Source organism: Malania oleifera, chromosome 5, assembly GCF_029873635.1.
Source record: "Malania oleifera isolate guangnan ecotype guangnan chromosome 5, ASM2987363v1, whole genome shotgun sequence".
Taxonomy (NCBI): domain Eukaryota; kingdom Viridiplantae; phylum Streptophyta; class Magnoliopsida; order Santalales; family Ximeniaceae; genus Malania; species Malania oleifera.
In genome coordinates this window covers 85,505,809-85,533,082 of record NC_080421.1, presented here as the reverse complement: position 1 = coordinate 85,533,082, position 27,274 = coordinate 85,505,809, and positions in this window count along the sequence as shown.

The following is a 27,274-nucleotide window of genomic DNA, read 5'->3' as shown; positions in this document are numbered from 1 at the left end:
GCACGTGTCCAATAATCATATCATGATTAAGAGCATAAGCACTCATAATAATCATGAGGTATTAATTGTTTTATATAGTCAGTATAAAAACAATTACCCAAAGACGATTTTTTTTTAATACAGACAAAGTGTACTAGCACAAGGAGTTGGAACTATATCATTCCCCATAGTCAAGACAGACCTATTAAAACCTTGTGCTACAGTCCTACCAATGGTGTGTCCAATTCCATTTAAGACTGTGAACAATAAACTTATATTCTATAAGAATTGATGATCTAATCTTCTATGTGTAAGCCGTATTCTACACACTAGATCACCTACTATATAGAATAAAAGACACATATACATAATCATTAAATAGATAATGTGAGGCAAACATTGCTCACAAAGATTCTCATTAAAATGGAATAATTGAAGTTATTAGTAAACAATAAAACTGATTACATAAAGCATGTATTTCAGTATAAATCTCTAACAATCTCCCACTTATACTCAAAGTCATGCTACCATACATCTCACTCCCATTCCCTCTACATGACTATCAAAAGTACTAGCAGGTAAGCTCTTTGTAAATGGTCTGCTAGGTTGCTTGCCGATGCGATCTTGGTCACCATCACATAACCTCTCTTTACGATATCTCGTATCAGGTGATACTTACGCTTGATGTGTTTTGCCCTCTTGTGGGTCCTGGGTTCCTTTGAGTTAGCAATCGCCCTGCTATTGCTACAGTAAAGTGTAATAGGCGATTGTACCAAAGGCACCACTCCTAGATCCGATAGAAAGTTCTTGAGCCAAACGATCTCCTTGGCTGCCTTAGAGGCTGCCACATATTCAGCCTCCATACTAGAATTAGCAACACATGATTGCTTGATACTCCTCCAACTAATGGCTCCACCTCCTAGGGTAAACGCATTTTTGGGGGTTGATTTTCTGGAATCCTTATCTGGCTGAAAATCTGAGTCTGTGTACCCAATGGGTACTAGACTATCTGCCTGATAAACCAACATATAATTCCTAGTCCTTTTCAGGTACTTGATTATATGTTTTACCACAGTCCAGTGTTCCCGCCCTGGGTTAGACTGATATCTGCTGACCATGCCTATGGAAAAACAGATATCAGGTCTAGTGCAAAACATAACATACATGAGGCTTCCTACTGTTGATGCATAAGGAACTACCTTTATGTTCTCTACCTCAATCGGTGTTTTAGGACACTGATCCTTGGATAGAGGGATTCCATGTCTAAAAAGGAGTAACCATTTCTTGGAATCCTACATGCTAAAACGGGCAAGAATCATATTGATATAAGTAGTTTGTGATAAGACCAACATCCTTTGCTTGCAATCTGGCAAAAGCTTGATCCCAAGGATGTGACTGGCTTCTCCCAAGTCCTTTATGTTGAACTGTCTGGATAATCATACCTTAATCGAAGATAATACCCTTACATCGTTCTTGATGAGTAAGATATCATCCACATATATCACCAAAAATACCACCACATTTCCATCATACTTTTTGTATACACATGACTCATCAGGGCATTGATCAAAACCATAAGATTTAATGACTTGATCAAAATGGATGTTCCAAGACCTAGATGCCTGCTTAAGTCCATAAATGGACTTCTTAAGTTTGCACAACATGTGCTATTGGCCTACTGCTGCAAAACCATCTATTTGCACCATATAGATGCACTCATCAAGACTTCCATTAAGGAAAGCTGCCTTGACATCCATTTGCCAAATTTCATAATCGAAGTGAACTATAATGGATAAGATAGTCTGGATAGACTTTAGCATGGCTACCGGCGAGAAAGTTTTCTCATAGTCGATTCCCTCTTTCTGAGTAAACCCTTTTGCAACAAGCCTAACCTTAAAGGTTTCCACCCTCTCGTCTGCTCCTCTCTTCTTCTTATAGATCCACTTGCATCTGATGGGTTTTATCCCTCCAGGTGGCTCTACAAGATTCCAGACTTAATTAGAGTACATGGACTCCATCTTTGATTTCATAACCTTCAGCCAAAGTTTTGCATCTTTATCTTGAAGTGCTTCACAGTAGTTACCAGAATTGGTATCCAGTTCATCAGTGATCTTGTCATAAGACTCTCCCAAGAACATATACCAATCAGGATGGCGTACAAGCCTCCCACTACCACGAGGAATGTTTTGCTGTGTTGATCTTGATCCTTGTGCGCCATCATTCTGCCCTGGTTGTACAACTGGCGTATTGAGGGTAGCTGCACGTGATGTGTCAGACTCAACTTGAGTTACAACATTCCTTCCACTATGACGAGGCAATGGGATGTCAATAACTATGTCTTGTGGTGGTTCTTCTTACACTATCGGTATAGCTGGTATATCTCCTCTTAACTCTTTTAGGACAATCCTACTTTTAGGGTTGTGGTTCATTACATAGTTCGCTTCTAAGAATTGAGCATTGGTGCTAACAATGACTTTTTGATCCTTAGGACAATAAAATAAACCACCTTTCAATACTCTAGGGTAGCCAACAAATAAACAGACATATGTCCTTGATTCCAACTTATCTGCTTTCCCTTTTAGCACGTGTGCTGAACTACCCTATATTCGAATATGCCACAGACTATGTTTTCGCTCAGTCCACAGTTTTGTGGGTGTAGTAGGTACTGATTTAGATGGGACCAAGTTCGGAATATAGGCTGCTATTTCTAGTTCGTGCCCCTAAAACAAATTAGGCAAATCTGAATAACTCATCATAGATCTGACCATGTCCATAAAAGTTCTATCCCTTCTTTTTGCTACACCATTTTGTTGTGGCATACTAGGTGTAGACAACTGGGATTCAATTCCCTCCTCTGATAAGTAATCCATAAATTTTCCTAAGAGGTACTCGCCACCACGATCATATCGTAGTGTCTTGATACATTTACCCTGACGCTTCTCCGCTTCTGCCTTAAATACCTTGAATTTTTCAAAGCATACATACTTACGATGCTTCAAATAAATATACCCATATCTTGAGTAATCATGAATGAATGAAATGAAATACTCAAAACCACCTCTAGCCTGGATATTCATGGGGCCACACAAATCAGAGTGAACCAATTTTAATGCCTCTTTTGCTTTATAGCCTTTGGCCGAAAAGGGCTGCTTGGTCATCTTACCTTCTAAGCAGGATTCACAGAATGGTAGTGCCTCCACTTCTAATGAACCTAATGGCCCATTCTGAACCAACCTTGAAATCCGTCTCAGATTAATATGACCTAGACATAAGTGCCAAAGATAAGTTTGGTTCAATTCAGAAAGTTTCTTTCTCTTACATGGTTGTTTATCCATGTTATTCAATTCATTTAGTTGCACTGTAGGAGAAACATGATTAATAATATAAAGACCATCTACCATTGTACTGGAGCAGATACAAATGTTTATTTAACTTAATAACAACTAAGTCATTAAAATAAACGAAATATCCATTATCCACCAACTTGGAAACTAATGTCAAATTCCTTCTAATGGAAGGTACATAAAGAGAGTCTTTCAATATTAAAATCCTATCTCTATCAAAAGAAATGCGAATATCTCCTACTGCAACTATTGACACTCTCGTGCCATTTCCTAGAAATACGTAAATCTCCACATCACTTAACTGGCGGGTTTGCTGGAACCTCTACAAAGAATTGCAAACATGATTAGTGGCTTTCGTATCTACACACCAGGTACTGGTAAATATCACCGCTAAATATGTTTCAACTACTAGTGAATGAGATATACCTTGTTGTTCTGTTTGGCAAGATAAATTGGACATTGTTCTTTCTAGTGCCCTGGCTGCTTGTAGTGAAAACACTTGCCCTTAGGCTTTTTCACTCCAAACTACAACCCACGTAATACTGGAGGAGCTCCCTGTGATTTCTGAACCTTTTTTCTGCTTCTTTCGGCCTAGAAGAAGAACCTTTCTCAATCACAAGAGCAAAAATTGGCTTCCTGATGAGGCCCTTAGCTACTTGTAGCTTTTTAAGTAGTTCTGCCTTATATCATAGGCAGAAGGCATAGACTGATGCTGATGTTGCAAAACATTCGACATAGATGCCAAAATCTAACACCACGCCATCTCATTAGCCTTAATCCACTTCCGATAAGCCTGGATTTCCTCATCAATTGCCCTTTCATCTGGTTTCTGTGGACAAATCCCTATGACCACATACTTGTACTCCTCTGCAGTTAGTACAATGTCCAAGTTCCTTTTGCAGTCAATATAATTAGGTCCAACCAATTGTTTTCTTTGAGAATAACAATCAAGGGATTGAAAGCCATTTTAATCCTGAGAACCACATATTATAATAAAATATGATGAGCGATAATAAACTTTTAATTCAATTAAAAGAATATGGTTCCCTCTACCAATATTTTTCTTTTAAAGAATCTTTTAGCAACCTAGCACACCGTGAGTGATATGCCTCGATGGGAGGTCGTCTATTACTCAACATTTGTGTAGACAGGTGAGGACCAATTAATTTTACTATATAGGCAAGTGACTATGCCAAGTAAAATTAAACTGCTGACTTTACTTTGGTCCTATAAATAATAGCAGTGACTCAGATGGTGAGAATACTATTATTCATAGCTAAGTGTATACCATCACATAATACTAGACCTATTGTCTCGTAGTGAATTCCCCAGAGTTGACCCAATACTAACAATTACTAGAGTTTATACATGGTGAGTCTGTAATTAATTCCATTTGATGGAGAGGAAGACACTAATATCATCTCATAAAATTAATTACATCACCTATAAACTAGTGATGGAGACCATGAGATTTATATGTAATAAATTTCCTCACCCACTTAGTTATTTAATTCATGAAGGATGCAAATTTGCACGTGTTTAATATTCCAATATTGGTAACTAAAATATATGCAACAAATAAAATTCCAAATTCCCTTAAATTATTAAATTTTTTTTTTTTATAACTTGGAATTAATTTTATTTTCTAGTTGCACATGCATAAACCAATATTGAAATATTAAACCTTACATGCTAATGACATAACATAAGAACAAAAAACATGCCAAGCAAGTATATATAAACAAGAAATATGATATAATAAAAATCCTGACTATTATGGTCCAGCAGATCGCATCATAGAACCGTGATTCCTTACTTGCCATTACGGAGTGCCGGCGGTTGGCGGGGGTCCGACTTGTAGAATGTGGCTACAAGTTTATTTATAAACCCCCAATTTAAATTCAATTTCAATTTCAATTTAAAATTCAAATTCAAATTCAAAGTCAAATTTAAATTTAAATTCAATTTCAAATTCAAATTCAAATTCAAATTCAAACCGCAACACTGTTCTAGGGTTTTTCTTCTTTTCGCCACTACTATGCGCCTCTAGCGACTAGCTAATCACTAGTTTGCAACTAGGGTTTCACCCAGTTTTCACCACTGCTGTGCGCCGCAACTGTGCCTACATCTGGGATGAACTTGCGACAGATTACAGAATCCTATGCCTCCATAGCCGGAGTTCACATGCTACGAATTTTTAAACAATCGCAATCATAAACCATACATTCGTATGACCATAATAACTGAGCAGAATGCTGCAAAACAAAAGTTAGCGCATCCACATGTTCTACCCTACGTATGCACTGGTTCGAAACATGAGAACATGGTATTATTATACGTATACAGTATCAGCTGAGGCTCTGATACCAAGTTAAGGGGCCTGCTATAGAATAGCCCTAAGATCTGGTTGTAGTGCATACGAATAACAAAAAAAAAAAATGATCTTGCATACCCAGGTTTAACAAAAATTCGATCTTTCAAACTTGGATCACAATAAAAATTCAATTTTGAAAATCCTAATTACGTAATTAGGATCATACCTGTGAGATCTTTCTGGTTTGATCTCGAATTTGCAAGCACGAAGAAGAACTCCTGAATTTGCAAGCACAAAGAGGAACTCCTAGATCTGCGAGATTGAAGAAGAATTCTTGATGATGACCATTGATCTTCTACTGTATTCCTCGAACATGCCTTGCTCCTCAGAGAGTGGGCTCATCAGTGGCGGCTAGGGTTTGCTTTTCACTAAGACGTCTGCCACTGTGTGTGTGATTTTGTCTAACCGTAGCCGCTGAATGGAGCGCATGTATGTAGGCTACAGCAGGGACCTCTGGGCAAATATGACTAGCGTAACGACCTACCTATTTTTCATATTAATATTTTTTTTCTTTCCTTTTCCATATAATAACATATGTAATAATCCTGCTTAGTAGTCATAGTCGTGATCAACCTAGATCTATGGGTACCAGGGATATATCTGTCATAAAACTCTAATACCTATGCAGCGGGAAACATAAAATCATATACATGTCATAAATACCATAAACCATACCAAAGTCCAACTAAATCTGTCATATACATATACATACAGTCATCCACCATAAAATCCATTTGGTCTTAGCTCATCCACTTACCTTATAGATAGGGTAGCTTAAACCACTTCTACTACTGCGGGGCTCTATCCGCCCTCCTACCTGGATTTCCTTGAATGTTTGTAATGTTGGGGTGAGACACCTCTCAGTAAGGAAGACAAATTAATATCAGTGTGTGGCAACATGAGTATTTTTCGTGATATGCATATAAACGGTATATAATTCATAATTGGTATAAACAGTTGTATCATATCTGAATAAAACATAATTTATCATAACATAGCGTAACGTACTAAATTTATGTACTAAGAAATCATCTTATATAATCATAACATACTTTAATTATTACCTAGGATAGATAGTTAGTTAGCTATTGTCATGTCTTATCCCCTACATGACAGGGTTGTGCGACCCGAAGGCGGGACCTAGCAATGGCTGGCAGACCAGGTTAAGTCAAACATAGGTCTGTAAGTACGATGGACCTGTTCCACCTGTGCCGGACTACTAGGCGAACTATGACACTCTCATAAAGTCACATCGACTGCCATCTCCCACACTTTACATAAGATGTGTGGTAGCACTAACATATTTATAATCATAAACATATAACTACGGTACCGTACTTTGTGAAACTAAACTAAGCTATCTAGGTTGTGATAACATATAATACATTTCATGATATTGAACATAGTAGTTTCACATATTAGGGTAAAACATAACATGATAATATTTTTTTGAAATTTGACATAACATGCATAATTATGACATTTTATGTTGTTATATCATAGCGTAAAAATCATAATACCGGAACTGGCATAACATGACGTACTTGTACATGAAAATCTTGCACTTGTTATCATAATATTCTTAAACCATAGTTTTTGTATTGTTTTTATGGTTTTCCTGAAAACTGCTATAACATGCTTATCTTGGGAAAATCATAATATTTCAAAATAACATAATTTTCATGGAAATATTATACTCATGCCACACATATATAAATAACCTACTAAACTCATAATTTGTTCTGAAATCATATTTTCTTATAAAATAGTTAAAATCATTTCCCTGTTCAACAGTAGTATTCCCAAACATAGTTCTATAACATACATATTTTCTAGAAAATAAATGTTGTTTAATTCATAATAATTTTATGAAAAATACTGACTTAATTTATCCCCTTACCTGGCTTATTGAGAAACCCACAATTATTCCAAACCTACACCAGTGCGTGTCCCTAGCACAACACCCTGAAATTACATTTTTCCCAACAAAACTTCGGTATTATTTTATCTAAAACATTTCTCTCAGTCTAGAAATACCAAATACCGTATAAAGCCTAAAATAACAACTTACCCAAAATTTGGGATGGTACCCAAGTTGGCCTAACCAACGATCCACTTCGGCATACTTAAAAAGAATCTTCTCAAGAGTAGTGTGGCAACTTTCGATCGTCGAACTAGCGAAAATCGGAACCAGAAAACTAGAGAGAAGTTAAAGGGGATGAAAATTTAGAGAGAGAAAGACTCTTTTTGCATGAATTTCGCTGAAAACCTCGAGTTTGGCATATTTATACAGGCGGTTTAGTCGACGAGACACGTCACCTCGTTGACGAACCCATGAAGAGAGTTCATCGATGAATACCTTCTTCTCGTTGAGGAGTTTCAGACCCTGAAAATAGCCCTTTTGGTAATTTCTCGTCGACAAGACACGCGTCCCCGTTGACGAGCCCAAGAGGCCTACTCGTCAACAAGCACTCTGCACTCGTCGACGAGACCCTACTGAAACCCACTTTTAAAATTCCTTTTCTCTCCTTTCTTTTATGATTTAATTACTATAATTCTTCGGGTCTCCACAACTAGGGCTTCCAACATAATTGAGAATTCCTAATTTGACTCGAATTAATCCTTAATTACGTTAATTACAATTCATACTGTTGAATCAGGTGTAATCCCAAGAGGGGGGGGGGTGAATTGGGTATTTAAAAATTCTTTGACACTTATCACTTAGACCCTTCTTATATATTTACCAATGACTTCTTGTTACTCAATTACTTATGTGTAAGGCTATCCAACCTATACATGCAATATACACAATATAAATGCAGTGCTGAAAATAAAGAGTAAAAGGAAGAGAGAAGACAAACACAATTTTACGAGATTCAGCCAACTTGGTCTACGTCCTCGCCTTGAGCAACCACTCAAGGATTCACTAAATCCTTGCTCCTTAAATTGGGATGGAGCTTCCCTTACAATCCGCTGCTTACAAGAGGCACAACTCCCTCATACCCCGCTGCTTACAAGTGATACAGCTCTCTCCTCACACAACGGTCCGTGTATACAATAGAGTCTGAAAAATAATACTCAAAACAATGCTTCTAACAAAAGCTGGTGAGTACAATTCAATTTCCTAATAAATTAACATATGATATAACTTGAAGCTCAGAATGTATGAAAAACAATACAATCGTTTTATGTATGATATGCTTCAACACACAAATCCCTATTTAACCAAAACTCTCAAGTAAAGATATATTAAAAATGTTTTGGAGTATACTAGGGTTCCTGGTTCACTTTGCAAAAATGCACAAGTATATTTGAAGTGAACTTGTTAACAAAAACTTTGTCTTGAATATTAAATCAATCAAAATCACAAAGGTTAATTTCAAGTATTCAATCACAAACCGAGTATATTATTTTTTCAGAAAATATCCCTCAATTAAATGTATATTTATAAGTACCAAGGATATTTAATCAAGAGTTAATATGACTGAAATATAGTTCCTTTAGAAAACGCACACTTGAATCAAATCTTTCAATCAACCACACAATTTAAATCAAGTAATGATCTTATTTAAAATAACTATGTATATGTATAGGTACTTTCAAGATCAACCTTTTAATCAAAATAGGTTTTTCAATAATAAGCTCAATGAATGATATATATGTATATTTATATACTCTTGAATCAAAAATCAATCAACCAAGTTAATTAAGCTCTCTCTTAAGTAATGATCTTTTAAAATATCAATGTTTATACGATTATGCACACTCAAGATCAAAACTTTCCTAATGATAATCAAGATCATGTAATGAGATGAGATGAGAATTTCTTAAGAATAAAAACTTGAAAGATCAAACCTCAATACTAGATTGAAGTACAATTGAGTAAACAAGTTCCCTTTGAGAATATGAGTTGATTTGCCCAAGCTCTAAGATTAGAGATTGAAGTGTAGGCAATCGTATAGCAATAGGAGCAAATTTTCAATATTCTTTCAACAAGGTGTGTTCTTCTCTTTCTTGTGTGCCTAACCTCTGTTCTAGAGTTGAGATATTCAATATATATAGTGTCTTACCCTTAGGATTGATCTCAGTTGTTGGATCAATGAAATAGCTCGCGAGTCCTTTTAATAAAATTCTGATTTTTAAACTTTCCCGCGACTTTAGGCAATCGAAGTGGGGTTTAGGATCCTGAAGTGGCAAGTTTTGGCGTCTGAGGTCCTCAGTTCAGGAGACCGAAGTGCCTCTGCTAGGTTCTGTGTTTCCCATTAATTATTCAGGCTACCAAACTTAATCTTCAGGTAACCGAAGAAATTCTTTAGGCGACTGAAGTTGAGCTTAGGCTACCGAAGTGCCCTTTTTCTCAATTTTTCCTTTCTAACTTAAAAATCTACTTTGCTCCTTTTCTTGGGTCTTTTATAAAACAAATTTTCCATGTTTTTAAAAAACATTTCTAAGTCCATGGAAGTTCCCTAATGATGTACATGAAATGCATGAATCCTAAAATCATTCTAAGTTATGTTGAGCCTCAAATTAAATCATACGAAAAATGTAAATACATAAGTTCTAAATACCCATTCCCAAGATGTTCTTAAACTTTGCCGTTTGCATCTTGATTCTCGTACTCTTTGAGTTCTATGGATCTTGCCAGGATTTGTTAGCTTTACTTTGTGACTTCCATGACTCGTTATCCTTCTGTGCATGCTTAATATAGTTCCTGTTCACAGACTTAATGCACAGATCAAATACCAAGTGATTTGTCATTATCAAAACAGGATTGGCCTCGTAGAGTCAACACATACCACTAAAGAATTATAACTGCACTCCCTGTCATATTTGAAATTAAATTTCGAGCTCCTACTATTAAATACTAGTTTATCTCCCCACCACGTAAAGATTACAGATACCCGTCAATCAAATTAAATTACTGTCAATTTAATTAATTGACATATTAATTCCTTGAGACTTTCCACTTAACTTATTTGATGTGTCAGATTTAAAATCCACCTGCAGGGTTTGACACAATCAAAACTTATAAGCTTCCTCAAGGAGGCACCATCAATCCCGGTACCAAGACGTGGATTCCATCAATAATTAATATTCACCATACACATAATGTCATTACCCAACTCAGTGAGTTTATTGACCCATAAAGAATGTCACTCTTCTATGAATCAAAGTAATAAACACTACATGAACGTGTCTAATAATCATATCATGATTAAGAGCATAAGCACTCATAATAATCATGAGGTATTAATTGTTTTATATAGTCAGTATAAAAACAATTACCCCAAGACGATTTTTTTTAATACAGACAAAGTGTACTAGCACAAGGAGTTGGAACTATATCATTCCCCATAGTCAAGACAGACCTATTAAAATCTTGTGCTAAAGTCCTACTAATGGTGTGTCCAATTCCATTTAAGACTGTGGGCAATAAACTTATATTCTATAAGAACTAATGATCTAATCTTTTGTATGTAAGTCATACTTTATACACTAGATCACCTACTATATAGAATAAAAGACACACATGCATAATCATTAAATAGATAATGTCAGACAAACATTGCTCACAAAGATTCTCATTAAAATGGAATAAATGAAGTTTTTAATAAACAATAAAATTGATTACATAAAGTATGTCTTTCAGTATAAATCTCTAACACTTATATCTTGAATTGATTTTCGAAAAATTATGTTGCTGAGTAGTCGAAACCAGAGCAGCAGAATCAAGGCTGGCATATTTGCCATTAGGATGAATATCACGCTGTGTTTCTTCTTACAAGGTCAAAGAAAATACTCTGTTCATATCAAGAAATGTATCTTTCAGAAAAATTTGAGATCGAACACTTGCATAAGTATCATTAAGTCCCATTATGAAACGCATCACATATTCTCATTGCCGATATTCAAGAATACCCTTTAAGACTTTACAATTACAATTTCTTGAACAACCACAAGGAGGCAAGGGCATGTAATTTATCAATTCATCCCAAAAGAGTCTTCAATCAAGTGAAGTATGCACTTATAGAGAGATCATCTTGCACTAGATTTCCAATTTCCTTCTGAATCTGAAAAATTCGTGGTTCCTTAGTTTGCAAGTAATGTTGCTGCAAATCACACCAGAGTTCTCTTGCGGTATCAATATAAATGCAACTTGATGCTATCTTTTTCGATATAGAATTGAGTAACCACGAGAAGACTATATCATTACACCATAACCAAGCATTATATGTTGGGTCTAAAACATCAGATGGCAAGGTAAGACTTCCATCGATGAAGCCAAGCTTGTTTTTCAATCATAGAGCAATTTGCATTGATCGACACCAAACATAGTAATTATCTCCAGTTAAAGGTTGTGTAACTAGACAAATGCCGGGATTATTAGCATTATTGAGATAATAAGGACTTGATGAATCATCTGCAGGATTAACAGAGGAGGCAGAGGAAGAAGACGCCATTAATGATAATCAGATTACCTTCCTTCTAGCTTCAAGAAACTCCTGGGTCCTTCAATTGAGGAGGTTGCATGGTTTCAATTGCCAAAATGAGAATTTGTTACTCCCTCTTGATTCACTAGCTCACATAAAATGGATTGGAAGAGCAGCAATTGATCTCAGAATTGCTTTGATACCATGTGGAAAAGTAAGCTGAGATCAATTACGTAGAGGGAGAGGAAGAAAGATGGAAAAGAAAAGAAAGAAAATACTTTGCATTCTTGATACAATACAATATTAAAAATACAACTGACCTCTATGCTTTATATACAAGAACTAAAATAAAATAACTTCTAACTAACTTGCCAACTTCATAACTAACTAACTAAACTTGCTAACTTCACCTATCAACAATTTGCCAAAGTGGTAGGATCATCGTCTTGTGTTTCCCATCATCATGACTATTGATTGTCTCTCCTATTTGAAGGGACGCCCCTTCATCACATTTCTTGTAAGTGTTACCTTAACTTTCACTGAAGGAAATGATTTAGATCTCTTAGGTGAAACCAATTGATATTCTACAGTTTGAATTGATCAATAAAGTAGCTCATTCTATTGTTTGGGTTCAATCAAATCAGTATTCAAAATTTTCAACTTGCAAAACAATTCTGATCATATTCTCTCTAATTTATTTATTCCTTTTTCTCTTGAGACTTTTCCATTTTGTTTCGATTGATCCATTCCCAATTTGGATACAATCCTTGATATATAATAGGCTCATTATGCGATAATTTAGTTCCTTATGGCCATGATGGTTACTTTGTTGTTTACACTATTAATTTTTTAAGTGCGTAAGCTATGTCTAACCAATGTTTCCTGCGTCGTGCACCCATGTGAGGCTGTTAGGGGCTATGTAGATTGAGTTGACCTTCGGAGTACCGGTAGATCTCAAGTAGGTTTTGGTCATGTACTGGCTTGATTGCATAAGCCGTGTTGACCAATCTATTCTAATTTTATAAATTATCTAATCGGGTTGGTTTATTCATACTATTTAAGATCATAATACAAATTTTTTAGCAATAATCAACCATAAATATTTTTCACATAAACCAACCAAACACTACTCAAATATCACCTAACAGTCATGGCAGGAGAATAAAAAAAAAAAAGGGTCTAAATTTCAGATCCATGACCGACACCTAGCTGCCTGCTGGTCCAACTGGGGAATTGGATCGCATGTAATGTTTGTTTGTGAGATTTGCAACTGTTGAGAACACGTCGTAGCAGACAAAATACGCTTGAAAATGGATTGCATATTTTGCCAGATCCCCTGAGATCACAGACCCCTCTACCTATCTTGTCAGACTTCAGGTGGCTGCCACCTCACCTTAGCATATCACCCTTTTGGATTCTCTCTCTCTCTCTCTCTCTCTCTCTCTCTCTCTCTCTGCATTAGATCATGAAGTGAATCCTGAGGAGGTGGTGTTAGGGTTGAAATTCAGAAAGGCAGTCAAGAGGAACAGTGGTGTTGGCTCCCCTACGAACGTGCCTAAAGTCCTGCTTACCTCCTCAAAAGAATGCATGAACTAAATCTCCACAGAAAGTAAGTCTAAGGATATGGAACCCTACAAAGTTAAGGCAACTCGTAAGGGTATGAATACCAATTACAGGACCTTTGTCAGCTAAATCTTCTACTAGTATATATATATTGAAACACCTTAACAAAGAGTGAGTCACAAAAGCCTAATTTAAAGTAATATTATTTTTTTAACGCAATTTGTTCTTGCTGCTGATCTTGTCCCCCCCCACCCCCCCCCCAAAAAAAAAAAAACAAAATAGAATTCACTTTATAGCCTTATTAAAAGAGAGAAGCTATTAGCTACACCAGTGTACTTCAGTACTATTGAGAGGTTTCTTGACTATTTAAAAGAGTGGGCTTCAATGTAGACATGATATTTTTATAAAAAAATTTAATAATTTACCTTAATAATAGATTGAATATATTATCATGATCATAAATTAGCGATATATATATATGCATAATCTCATTATGTCCACTATTTACCAAACATATAACTTTATCGGTCTAAATTATGATTATCTAGTATCTCTATAATAAAGCATTAAGATATTTCTTAGAGGACAACACTTAATAGATCTAATTTATCAAACAATTTTTTTTAAGATGTTAGAAAAAACCGAATAAAACGTTCGAGTCATAAATTTTTACTTTTATATATAAATATATCCTTTACATATATAAAAAGAGATTTCAGCACTGCAGTTTTCACTTCTCATTTTTTTAAAATATCCATACCCAAATACCAATTAAACTGTAAACATAATATAATATAGAAAAATATAACATATAAATATTTTATAAGTAATTAATAACTAATCATGTTTACAATTCCGTTTTTAGTTTCTATTTAGTTTTCACTTTTAAAATACCCATACAAAAATATCAATTAAATTGTAAAGATAACATAATATGGAGAAATATACATATACATATTTTATAAAAAATTAATAACTAATCCATGATTACAATTTTTTTTTTGTTTTTATTCTTAAATTAATATTGTGATAAATTATAAATTCAATATAAAATTTTGCCACTATTTTTTTTTTCAAACAACTTATAGTAATTCATTTGGGATATTGAAGAGATTTTTTTTAAACGGAATCCTAGTTTTATTGATAGTCATCGCTTATGGTGGAGCAAAATTGTGGTAACAAGTAGGACCCATGGGATTTAAAAAAAAAACTATAAAAACCATCACCGGCATGAAAACCAATAAATAAATACCAATACAATAATCCAAATAAACAAATCTAAACACGCCTATATGGAATCAAAACCAAACAAATCAAACATAAACAAAAAACCAGAGGAAACCAAATGATGTCAATTAAAGACAAAGGCTTAAAATACTCAGCTTATCCATATGAATGAGATCTCTCATTTTACTTGGTAGCACATTGTAGAGATCCAAATCCAGAAAAATAAGGAAAATTAAATAAGAAAGGAAAATTTCAAAAGTAGAATAGTAGGCTTCATCGACAAGCTCTAGGTTCTCGTCGACGAAGGCCCTTATGTGGTTCGTTGCTTAAATTCAGAGTCTCGTCGATGAAAGAGATCTAGAACGACAGAAAATATCAGGTTTAGGGTTCGTCGACGAAACCCTTCTTTCGTTGACAAATGACCTTATGTAGCTCGTCGACGAAGGCGCTACTTCGTCGATGAATTTGACTAGGTTAAGGTGGCTATAAATAGGATTTTGTTGCTTCTTCATTAAGAAAACTATATATATATATATATATATCCTTTCTCTCTCTCTCTCTAGCCCACGCTCATATTCTCTCTCTCTTCGGTTTCTTTGCCGTTCGTCACTCGAATCAATGATCGGAAGTTACCACGACGATCAGGGAGCGAATATCTACAATCTTAGCGGAGTATATTCTTGATCTCAGAAAAAAGCTAGGGTTCAGTTTCCGAGCATCTCGGTTTCTTTTGAGGAAATAGGTAAAGGGATTAAGTTAAGTTAGCTTTTTAATGAAATTGAACCATTTGAAATGTTTATGGAGTAAGTATATTTATGTTTTCAGTCGAAGTTTCTAAAACCAACCGTTCAAAGGATTCGTTTTCAAAGTTAGGATATACGTTTTGGTATTTTCAGTATAAATGAATGGTGGGAAGCTCGATTTCATGTTTTAAACTGTACATGTTATGTTTTCTTGGTTGCCTATAGACTATATACAAAGTACAAGAAATTGTGTGGCAGGTGAATGATATGTATGTACTATTTTATAACCGAAATGATGAATGATTGGGAAATACTGGAACTGTTGTGATAAACACAGGAAGATATGTATGATGGCCACGAGGGCCTAGTTTTATATGTATGATGGCCTTGAGGGCTGAGTTATATATGACGGCCGAGGGCCAGAGGTTTTAAATGACAGGTTTTATATGAAATGAATATAAAACATGTTCTTACTACTTAAGTTGCATGATATGCTTTAGGAAACTTGAGGACCATCATGTTATGAGCACGGTACCATTGCTAGGAATTATCTATGTGGTCATGTGCGCCCACACTGTACTGCGAGAGTGGTGTGGGTGGTTTAAGATGATTAACCTTGGTAGAGGGTGTGCCTTACCTAGAAGCCCGAACTTTCAGGACATGGTAAGGCAATCGGAGCACGCAAGCAAGTTGTGGATGCCTGCGTAGTCAGAGTTAGACGCGCATGTATATTGACTTTGTCTGGGTTGATCACCCCAGGCTTACTCCAGCTTTCGGGCAATACAACCCTGACCACAGGGGTTTATACATGGCGGTTAGCCCCAGGGAGTGTCTTTTATGCATATCTGTATATTTATACAAAATGATGTTATGTGATTAATGAACTGCTTATATCAAGAAAATGAAACGAGTATTTCCAACTGTATAAGTACGTATAATGTAAAGACAACTATTTTCGGTTATATGGAAATTTGATGTTTTTCTGTAAACACTAATGCATGCTGCCCACACACTGATATTAACTTGATCACCCTTATTGAGAAGTGACTCAACACAATATACCACTCATCTTTTCAGGAAATAATAGGTATTGGCTTAGTGGGATCAGGGGGTGAAAGTTTTAATAGTAGTTTTTGTGGAGATATGTATGAACTTAGGTGTATGTAAATTATGTTGTAAGTCTTTGGACTGACATAATGGTTGTATGGACCGAACTAGTTGTCCATTTTTGGTCGGATTGTAATATGGATGTTTGGGAACTTATATATTTGAAAGGACTTAGAACTCTGGCAATGTATGTTTGGTGAATGTTTCATTTCTTCCGCTGCATTTATGTTTCATGATTATGGTATCAGGTACACATACGTCACTAAAGTAGCACCCTGGGCTCACGATGGGTTCGGGGCATTATAGGTGGTATCAGAGCCTAGGTTTGCTAGGTTCTATAGACTTTGTCAGTGATACTTACCAAAGTTTAGGTTGAGATGAGTTAATAATAAGAATAGGTAAGTTAAGTTGGGTTTTAGTCTAGAAGCTTAGGGACAATGATCTTTCGACGGTCTTCAATGTTTTTCTTGGAGTGATAATTTTATGAAAACCACGGTAAATCCATCGATGTTTTTATTTCTAGGTTGAAGGACTGGAGCTCAGAAATTTAAGATTGGGAACAATAGGTTGGAAAAGCATGTATGTAGTGTCAGTGCCACGATTAAAGGCCGATACCTTGGCAATTTCGTAGCTGTAATGTATAAGTGATTTCTTTAAACTGCAAACTTGTATGTTTTAACTATTAGTTATTCCATATTTGTATCGAACATGATAAATGTGGAATTTCTAAGTTGGATTCTATCCTATCTTCAGGATGGAAACCAGGGTAAAGGAGGTCTTTTATGGAGGGGACAACCATGTGGATGCCTCCAGCGAAGATGACGTTGAGGCCTCGGCTGTGCTATGTAGTATAGCATGCTGGGCTAGGAAGGAAATTCGGAGGGATTCTCATGAATAGGGTCAGCTAGCAGCTGATAGAGGCTGCACATTCCAGCAGTTTTCTCAGATGAGTCCTCCGGCATTCTCGGGAGGACCGAACCCGATTGTAGCAAAAGACTGGATTCAGAAGATGGAGGAATTGTTGTGTGTGCTGGAATGCATTGAGGAGTAGAAAGTGAGGTTTGCCACCTTTAAACTAGTGGGAGAGGCAAAGAGATGGTGGAGATTGACTAAACTGGTGGAGGAACAATGGTCAGGGTATGCATCTGTTTCTTGGAGCCGTTTCAGGGAAGTCTTCTTCAGTAGATACTTCCCCATGGCCACTAGAGAGGCGAAGGCAGAAAAATTCCCGCATCTAATGCAGGAGCCTTGTCGGTGCAACAGTATGCAACTAGATTTGTGGAGTTATTATGCTCCTGGATGAGCCGAACAAGGCTCGGATGTTTAAGAGAGGGCTGAGATAGGCAAAACACACTCACGTGGCAGCGTTATTGGTCTAGAGCTTTACTGAGCTGGTGGATGGAGTCATGGCGGCGAAGGCCAGTATTCAGGAGGGGGAGAAAGAGGCGAACTAGAAGAAGAGGCCCTTGTTTCATGGGTCTCAGTCTAACTCCAGTTAGAGTATGTGGAAGCAACCCAGTAATTTTACGGGTCAGCAGTAGGAGACAGGATCTCGAGCCTCTTAGGGAAGTTATCAGAGTGCCACTTGTCCCAGATGCCATAAGAATTATTGGAGTGAGTGTAGGGCTGGAACAATTGTCTGTTATTGGTGCGGTGTAGCAGGGCATCAGGTGTGGGATTGTCACGCGACAATGAAGTACCCACCTCAGTAGTAGCAGTATGGGAGATGGAATTAGACACCCTGAGGTGGTCACCAAGGGAATATAGCCCAGGCACGGGTGTACTCTATGACGCCGCGTGACACCGAGCACGCAGGAGATGTAGTTACATGTATTATTTATATGTTTTCCAATAAAGTTGGTTTTTTTTTTGATTCAGGTGCAACCCACTTGTTTATATCTAAGGTGTTTGTTAAAGTATGTGAAATAGAGGCTCAGCCATTAGGCATTGAGTTAGGTATGGCGATGCCGACAGGGTCGGTTGTTGTATGCAGTAAGGTGGTTAGAGACTACCCAGTTGAGATTTAGCGGAAAAAGGCTGCTTGCTAGTTTAATTATCTTCGATATGCATGGATTTGACATTATTCTAGGGATGGATTGGATAGCATCCAGCTACACAAGTATAGACTGTCATGGGAAGGAGGTGGTATTTAGGCCTTTAGGGGAGCAAGAATTTAAGTTTGTAGGGTTGTGTGTGCGCTCTGCACCACGGATCCTTTCAGCGATACAGGCAAGGAGATTACTTCTAGGGGGTTGTCAAGGGTACCTTGCGTATGTGAAAGAAGCACCAAAGGAAGGATTGAAGTTAGTGGATATGCTAGTGATAAAAGAGTTTTTGGACGTGTTTCTGGAGGACTTACTGGGCTTACCTCCTAATCGTGAAGTGGAGTTCGCCATTGAGTTGACTCCAGGGATGACACCAATCTCCAAGGCTCTGTATCAAATGGCTTCGAATGAACTGAAAGAGCTAAAGGGGCAAATGTAGGAACTTCTAGATAATGGTTTCATTAGACTGAGCGTATCACTGTGGGGAGCACCAGTGTTGTTCATGAAGAAGAAAGATGAGTCGATGAGGATGTGCATTGACTACAGAGAAATTAACAAGGTAACAGTAAAGAATAAATACCCGTTACTGCATATTAACGACCTATTTGACCAGCTGAAGGGTACTCAGGTTTTCTCTAAGATCGATCTATGATATGGGTATCACCAGTTGAAAGTGAAGTCAGAGGATGTATCGAAGACAGTCTTTCAAACTCGGTATAACCATTATGAATTATTGATTATGTCGTTTGATTTGACAAATGCGCCTGCAGCATTTATGGATCTGATGAATAGGGTGTTCCACACATACTTAGATCAATTCATGGTGGTATTCATTAATGACATCTTGATTTATTCAAGGAGTATTGTAGAGCATGAAGCTCATTGGAGACTGGTACTTTAGGTACTTAGAAAGAAGAGATTGTTTGCTAAATTCAAGAAATGCAAATTCTGGCTAAAATATGTTGCATTTCTAGGACATGTAGTGTCCAAGGAAGGAATATCAGTAGACCCGGGCAAAGTAGAGGTAGTAGTAAACTAGGAGAGACCGGAAGAACATACATGAGATTAGAAGTTTCTTGGGTCTGGTAGGGTACTATCGCCGATATATTGAGGGTTTTTCTAGGCTGTCTGGTCCTTTGACACAGCTTATGAAAAAGAACAGTAGGTTTGACTGGACTAGCAAGTGTGAGCAAAGCTTCCAAGAGTTAAAGCAACGTTTAGTCATAGCCCCAGTGTTGACCATTCGATCAGGGGATGGTGATTATGTGATCTATAGTGACGCATCCCAGAAAGGGCTCAGGTGTTTTTTGATGCAACAGGATAAAGTTATTGTGTATGCTTCTCGCCAACTCAAGGAGTATGAGAAGAATTACCCTACACATGACTTAGAGCTAGCAGCAGTAGTATTTGCACTAAAGATCTGGCGACACTACCTATATAGTGAAAAGTGCGAGATCTTTATTGATCATAAGAGTCTCAAATACTTATATACACATAAGGAGTTGAATATGAGGCAATGTGGGTGGCTTGAGTTGATTAAAGACTACCACTGTACTATTAGTTTTCATCCCGGAAAAGCTAATGTGGTAGCCGATGTGTTGAGTCAGAAGTCAGTGCCCGCATTAACCTAAAAAATTGGGATTCAGCATGAGATCAGGATGGACTTGGAAAGGTTAAAGGTAGAGTTAGTAGAAGGAAATCACTAGGCATTCATTGCTGGCCTGGTAGTGCAACCAACCTTACAGGAGAGGATTATATCAACTCATATAAAAGATGTAGAGCTGGTAGAGATTGTGAGTGGAATACAGGATGGGTTGAATACAGAATTTAATGTCTCTAATGACAGAGTGTTGAGATTTCACACTCGGATCTGTGTGCCAAATGATGATGAGATTAAACGAACCATCTTGGAAGAGGCACATCACTCTTTATATATAGTACATCTAAGAAGCACAAAGATGTACAGGGATCTGCGAGGTTCTTTTGGTGGTCTAACATGAAAAAAGAGATCGCCCATTTTGTAAAGTAGTGCATGACGTGTCAGAAGGTGAAAGTCGAGCACTAGAGGCCAGCAGGACCACTACAACCACTTGACATCCCAAAGTGGAAGTGGGAGTATATCTCGATGGAATTTGTGTCAGGATTGCCTTCGGCGGTGCATGGGTAGAACGCTATCTGGTTTATAGTGGATCGGTTAACGAAGACTGCGCACTTCATTCCGATCAGGGTTAGTTATTTCATGGATAAGCTAGTAGAGCTTTATGTGCAGGAGATAGTACGACTTTATGGCGTCCCAGTTTCTATAGTTTTAGATCTAGATTCACGATTCATCTCTTATTTTTGGAAGAGTTTGTAGGATGCCTTAGGATCTCAACTCATCTTCAGTACCACGTTTCACCCGCAGACGGATGGACAGTCCGAGAGGACCATTCAGATTTTGGAGGATATGCTGCGGGCATGTGTACTGGATTTCAGTGGAAGTTGGATCAGATATCCGTCGTTAGGCGAGTTTGCGTATAATAATAGTTATTAGTGCTGAGGAAGTACATGTCAGATCCTACACACATGATCAACTATGAACCATTAGAAATCGGCGATGTGTTGACTTACGAGGAGGTACCAATTCAGATTCTGGATCAGAAGGTACAGAAGCTACGTATGAAAAAATACCATTAGTGAAGGTACTGTGGCGCAATCATGCGATCAGGAAGGCTTCTTAGGAACTAGAGACAGAAATACGCCAGAAGTACCCACAAATTTTCAGTGCTGATCAGTATTAGATAGATCGGTATGGTTGAATAGGTATGTGTTAGTTTTATATGCAAGTCAGGTAAGGTAAGTATGTTTAGTTTGTTAGTTGTTTATGAGTTTATGTACGGATAGTCTCTGGGGAAATTATGTATGGTATTGTAAATTCTAGAGACACTATGTATAACCACGAAATTCCTTTGCCATAAGTGAAGGCAGGTAATAAATTTGGGATGGGACTATTATGTGGGTGGCCGCTGGCTCTTCCTAGAGTCGTAGCAGTTACAGTTCAGATGATGTGAGAGAAAATAGTTAGCAAATTTCGAGGATGAAATTTTTATAAGGAGTGGAGATTATAGAGACCCAAACCCGAAAAAATAAGAAAAATTAAATAAGAAAGGAAAATTTCAAAAATAAAATAGCAGGTTTTGTCGAGAGCTCTAGGTTCTCGTCGACGAAGGCCCTTATGTGGTTTGTTGTCAAAATTCAGAGTCTCGTCAACGAAGATCTAGAATGGCTGAAAATATCAGGTTTAGGGTTCGCCAATGAAACTCTTCTTTTGTCGACGAATGACTTTATGTAGCTCGTTGACGAAGGAGCCACTTCATTGACGAATTTGGTCGGATCAAGGGGGCTATTAATCAGATTTTGTGGCTTCTTCATCAAGAAAACTAAATATCTCTCGCTCTCTCTCCCTCTCTCCCACTTTCTCTCGCTCTCTAGCCCACGCCCAAATTCTCTCTCTCTTCGATTTCTTCGCTGTTCATTGCCAGAATCAATGATCGGAAGTTACCACGAGGATCAGGGAATGAATATCTACATTCCTAGTGGAGTAGATTCTTGATCTCGGGAAAAAGTTAGGGTTCGGTTTTTGAACGTCTTGATTTGTTTTCAAGAAATAGGCAAGGGGATTAAATTAAGTCAACTTTTCAATGAAATTAAACCGTTTGAAATGTTTATGGAGTAAGTATATTTATGTTTTCAGTTGAAGTTTTTAAAACCAACAGTTCAAAGGATTCGTTTTCAAACCTAGGATATATGTTATGATATTTTCAGTATAAAAAACGTTGGGAAGCTCAGTTTTATGTTTTAAACTGTAGGTTTCTTACGGACTACATACAAAGTATAGGAAATTGTGTGGCAGGTGAATGATATGTATGTACTATTTTATAACCGAAATGATGAATGTTTGGGAAATAGTGGAACTGTTTGTGATAAACGCAGGAAGATTTGTATGATAGCCACGAGGTCCGAGTTTTGTATGTATGATGGCCTCGAGGGCCAAGTTCTATATGACAGCCGAGGGTCGGAGGTTTTAAATGACAGGTTTTATATTAAATGAATATGAAATATGTTTTTACTACCTAAATTGCATGATATTCTTTTGGAACCCTGAGGACCATCATGTTATGAGCACGGTACCATTGCTAGGAATTATATATGTGGCCATGTGAAGACAACTATTTTCTTTTATATAAAGAATGGATGTTTTTCTGTAAACACTAATGCATGCTGCCCACACATTGATATTAACTTGATCACCCTTACTGAGAAGTGTCTCACCCCTACTGAGAAGTGTCTCACCCCACTATACCAATCATCTTTTTAGGAAATAACAAGTATCATGCTTAGTGGGATCAGGGGGTGAAAGTTAGAATAGTAGTTTTTGTGGAGATTTGTATGAACTTAGGTGTATGTAAATTATGTTGTAAGTCTTTGGACCGGCATAGTGGTTGTATGCACCGAACTAGTTGTCCATTTTTGGTTAGATTGTAATATGTTTGGGAACTTATATGTATGAAAGGACTTAGAACTTTGGTAATGTATGTTTCGTGAATGTTTCATTTCTTCCATTGCATCTATGTTTCATGATTATGGTATCAGGTACACAAACGTCACTAAAGTAGCACCCCGGGCTCACGAGGGGATCAGGTTGTTACACACATCACCTGCAAAATATCTTCTCCTGTTGCCCTCCCCCCCGCCTTGACGAGCTAAGAAATGTGCCACCTAATTACATTCTCTAAATTGGTGCTTTATAGAGAAATGAAGACCTTGTAACTCCTCTAATAATTCATAAAAGTCCCATAAGTACCAGGAGAAACAAATTCCATAAGTGAGTCATCCCACCACCAATTCTGAGTTGACATGGAAAATAAATTTAATTAGCTATAGAAATAGACAAAAAAATTAATTAATCTTATAAATATCAAATAAAAATATTACACATGCATGTGTGCTTCGCATGTCTATAAGTTTTTAAAATTAAGCAAAGTACTCTCTTAGTTTGTAGTGATCCTAAAATTTAAAAAAAAAATTTTGAAAAAAGTTTAATTTTTTTAAAAAATAAATAAATAAAATAATAAAAATTAAAAATTTTAAAAATAAATAAAATTAAAATTACATTTTTTAAAAAATTAATTAATTAATAATAATTAATTAAATAATATAATATAATAATAATATAGTATTAGAATGACATATATATAAGAACCTGAAGGATCTTGAGATCCTTCAAGAAGAAGAAACGTAGAGAGAGTAGCACCCTTCATCTCCTCCGTCTCTCTCTCCCACTCTCCACAATCTCATCTCCAATATTCGGCCGATCGAAAATTCGAAAATACCGTTGGGCTCTATTCGCCGCCACCGACACTTCTACTGGAGCAGATCTGTCGTGAGAGTGGCGTAGGCATATCTCCTAGGGTAAGGCCAAATCTCAAACTTATCTCAATTTCTCTTAAACTATAAGCCAATTAATGAACGGAAATTGTCAGGAGATTTGTGGGGAGATTCTCTACAATCTAGTAAGAGCGGGTTTTCGAATTGGAGCTCCAGGGTACCAATTCTAAATCGGGGGTAAGTTTAATAATTTAGATTTTATTAGACTATTTAGGGTATTCAGAGCCTAGGGAAATTTTAGGGAAAGTTACTCTAGAGATTGTGATGAGTAATGTGGTTAAGTTGGAATTTCAGGATTTCATGGGTTTTTGAACACCTGGGGCGTAGGTTGGGGTGTTAGCGGGTTTTTTCAAGAATCAGGTAAGGAGATTAAGTTAAGTCGGTAATTTTATGAAGTTTGAATCAATTTAATTGTTATGTTTATACAAATATATTTATTTATTTGGGAATTTAAAGGCTATTTTGAAACCAACCGTTCGAAATGGATTTTATAAACCTAGGATATATGGTATGGTATTTTTGAATAAAATTAACGGTGGAAAGCTTGTTTGTTTATATGGATATGTTAAAACATGGAAAATCTTGTGGTAGATGATTTAATTGGTATGAATTATTGTATATCTAGATTTGAGATTTTGAAATACTGAACTGTTTGAGAAATACTGGAAATGAAATAACCTAGAAGATTTACACAGGGCCTCGTCGACGAACACAAGGAGTTCGTTGACGAGCGCATAAGGAAGCCTCGTCGACGAAGCCACGCCTCGTCGACGAGAAGATGCTGAGAGGGGTTTGGGCAGTCTGAAATTTTTCGATGAAGAAGTAAGGTTCATCGAAGAAATCACTTAAGAACTCGTCGACGAGATGACGTGCCTCATCGACGAATTCGGGGTTATAAATAGTGAAAACCCGGGTTAATTAGAAGAATTTTGGCGTAAAATATCCTCTCTCTCTCTCTCTCTCTCTCTCTCTCTCTCTCTAAACGCATCTCTCTCCTTCTCTCTTCGATTTCGGCCCCGTTTCTCGTTGGATCGAAAATCCGAGGCCACCAAGACTACTAGAGCTGATCGTTGGTGGAAGTGGTTTGAAATTCATCCCAAATTCAAGGTAAGGTGTTTTATTCAGAATTCCTTGCAGTCATAGAAAATGTTGTATGCAGGAAAATATTGATGTTTTGTTCTAGGGGATGTCGTTTTCAGGATGTTGAGTAGAGAACCTTGCGGGTGTAGGGCTAGAGTATTGTAGGGGCTTCTGTGAAACTAGGTAAGGGAAATATGCTATGTTAAGAGATTTGACTGTGTTAACAAAAATTTTACAGTTGCATGTATACCAATTATTATGTAGTTTTTACAGAATATGAGATTATAAAGTATGTGTGGCCTGAGTAGATATTATTTGATGTAGAATTTTATACAGTTTTCACAGTATATGATGTTATATAGAACATATAGATATAGTCAGCTATTCACAGATATTATATAGATAGATGCATGAACATATACAGTTTTATTCAAATAGTTTCACAAATAGATATATAAATAAATACAGATGTTTATTCAGATCAGTATATATATAGTAATCACAGAATATTATGTTTTCCTAAATGTCATAACATTTAGAGTATACAGGCAGATTACACAGATAGAAAGTACATACATATTATACAGTTATAGCATCAAGATGCTACAGATATTACAGTATTTACAGTACAAATTAATTGTGTTATGGTTATTTTGGAAACATAATGAAAACAGTAAAAAAAAAGTGTAGTATATATGTATATAGTATTAGATCCCTGTGGAAAGATTACAGACAGATATAGTTTACAGAGTATGGTACCGTTGCTATATACAAAATAGAGTGCAACCACATATCTCAGATAGTGTGTGGGTACTGTCAAACTGTGCTAAGAGAGGATGTAGCTCCCCAGTTCACTGGATTGAGGGGGCCAGTTTGATGAGGTAGCAGCCAGTCCCAAGCTTAGCAGTGGACGCAGTTTGGCCGAGCTGAGGTAGTATAGAGTATGATGACTTACCAGGAGGGCCGACTAGAGTTAAGTCTCGCCTACGGGCCGCACAACCCTGTCATGAGGGGTCAAATCATGACATACAGAGTCCCAGGGAAAGAGCACAATTATGCATATGTATATGTATATAGTTTACAACATTTGTTAAATATAGTATGGTATTAGTAGTATGAATGATAGAAAGTTCAGATGATACCAATATTTTGAGCTACTATACATGTGATATACATGTTTTACAAATTTTCCAGATCATGCAGTTTTAAGTATTATTATTATAGTTATACGACTCAGTCACCACACACTAGTAATAGCATATTTCCACTTACTGAGCGTCGTCTAATGCCATTACTTTACCATTTTCAGGTGAGCCAGCTAGGTGAGTAGATCAGGCTCGCAGATAGAGAGTTGACTTGATTACTCTAGTTGTTGGGTAAGTTTGTGATAGAGTTTTGTATTTTTGGGGTAGGTGATACTAGAGGGAGTTGTTTTATATGGCTATGGTATGAATGTACTAAATTTCGGTATAGTATAGTGTATATGGATGTATGACTTATGCATCTGCTACATAGGTATGGTTATGTATATATATTTAAAAAAGAATGGTGTAAATTTTGAGGACGTTACAGGAAATGCTTGTGAAAATACTAGAACTGGTTAAGAAATGCAGGTGTTTGAACTAATAGCCAGTGGCTAGGTATTGTTTGATTGGCCTAGGGTCAGGATTATTATTTGACGGCCAAGGGCCAAGTTTTAATTGATGGCTATATGCTAGATTGTATTTTGTGGCTCAGGGCCAGGTTTTTGGAATAACAATAAATATATGTGAATTAATGTTTTAAATGGTGATTTCTATTCTCTAAATTGCATGCTATGCTTTATGAACCCTCGAGACCAGTGTAATGTGAGCACGGTACCATTGCTAGTAAGACCATGTGCACCCATACTGTTCTGAATAGAAGTGTAGGGGGGTCCAGCTGACTACTTGCGTGAGGTTGAAGTAAGGGTATC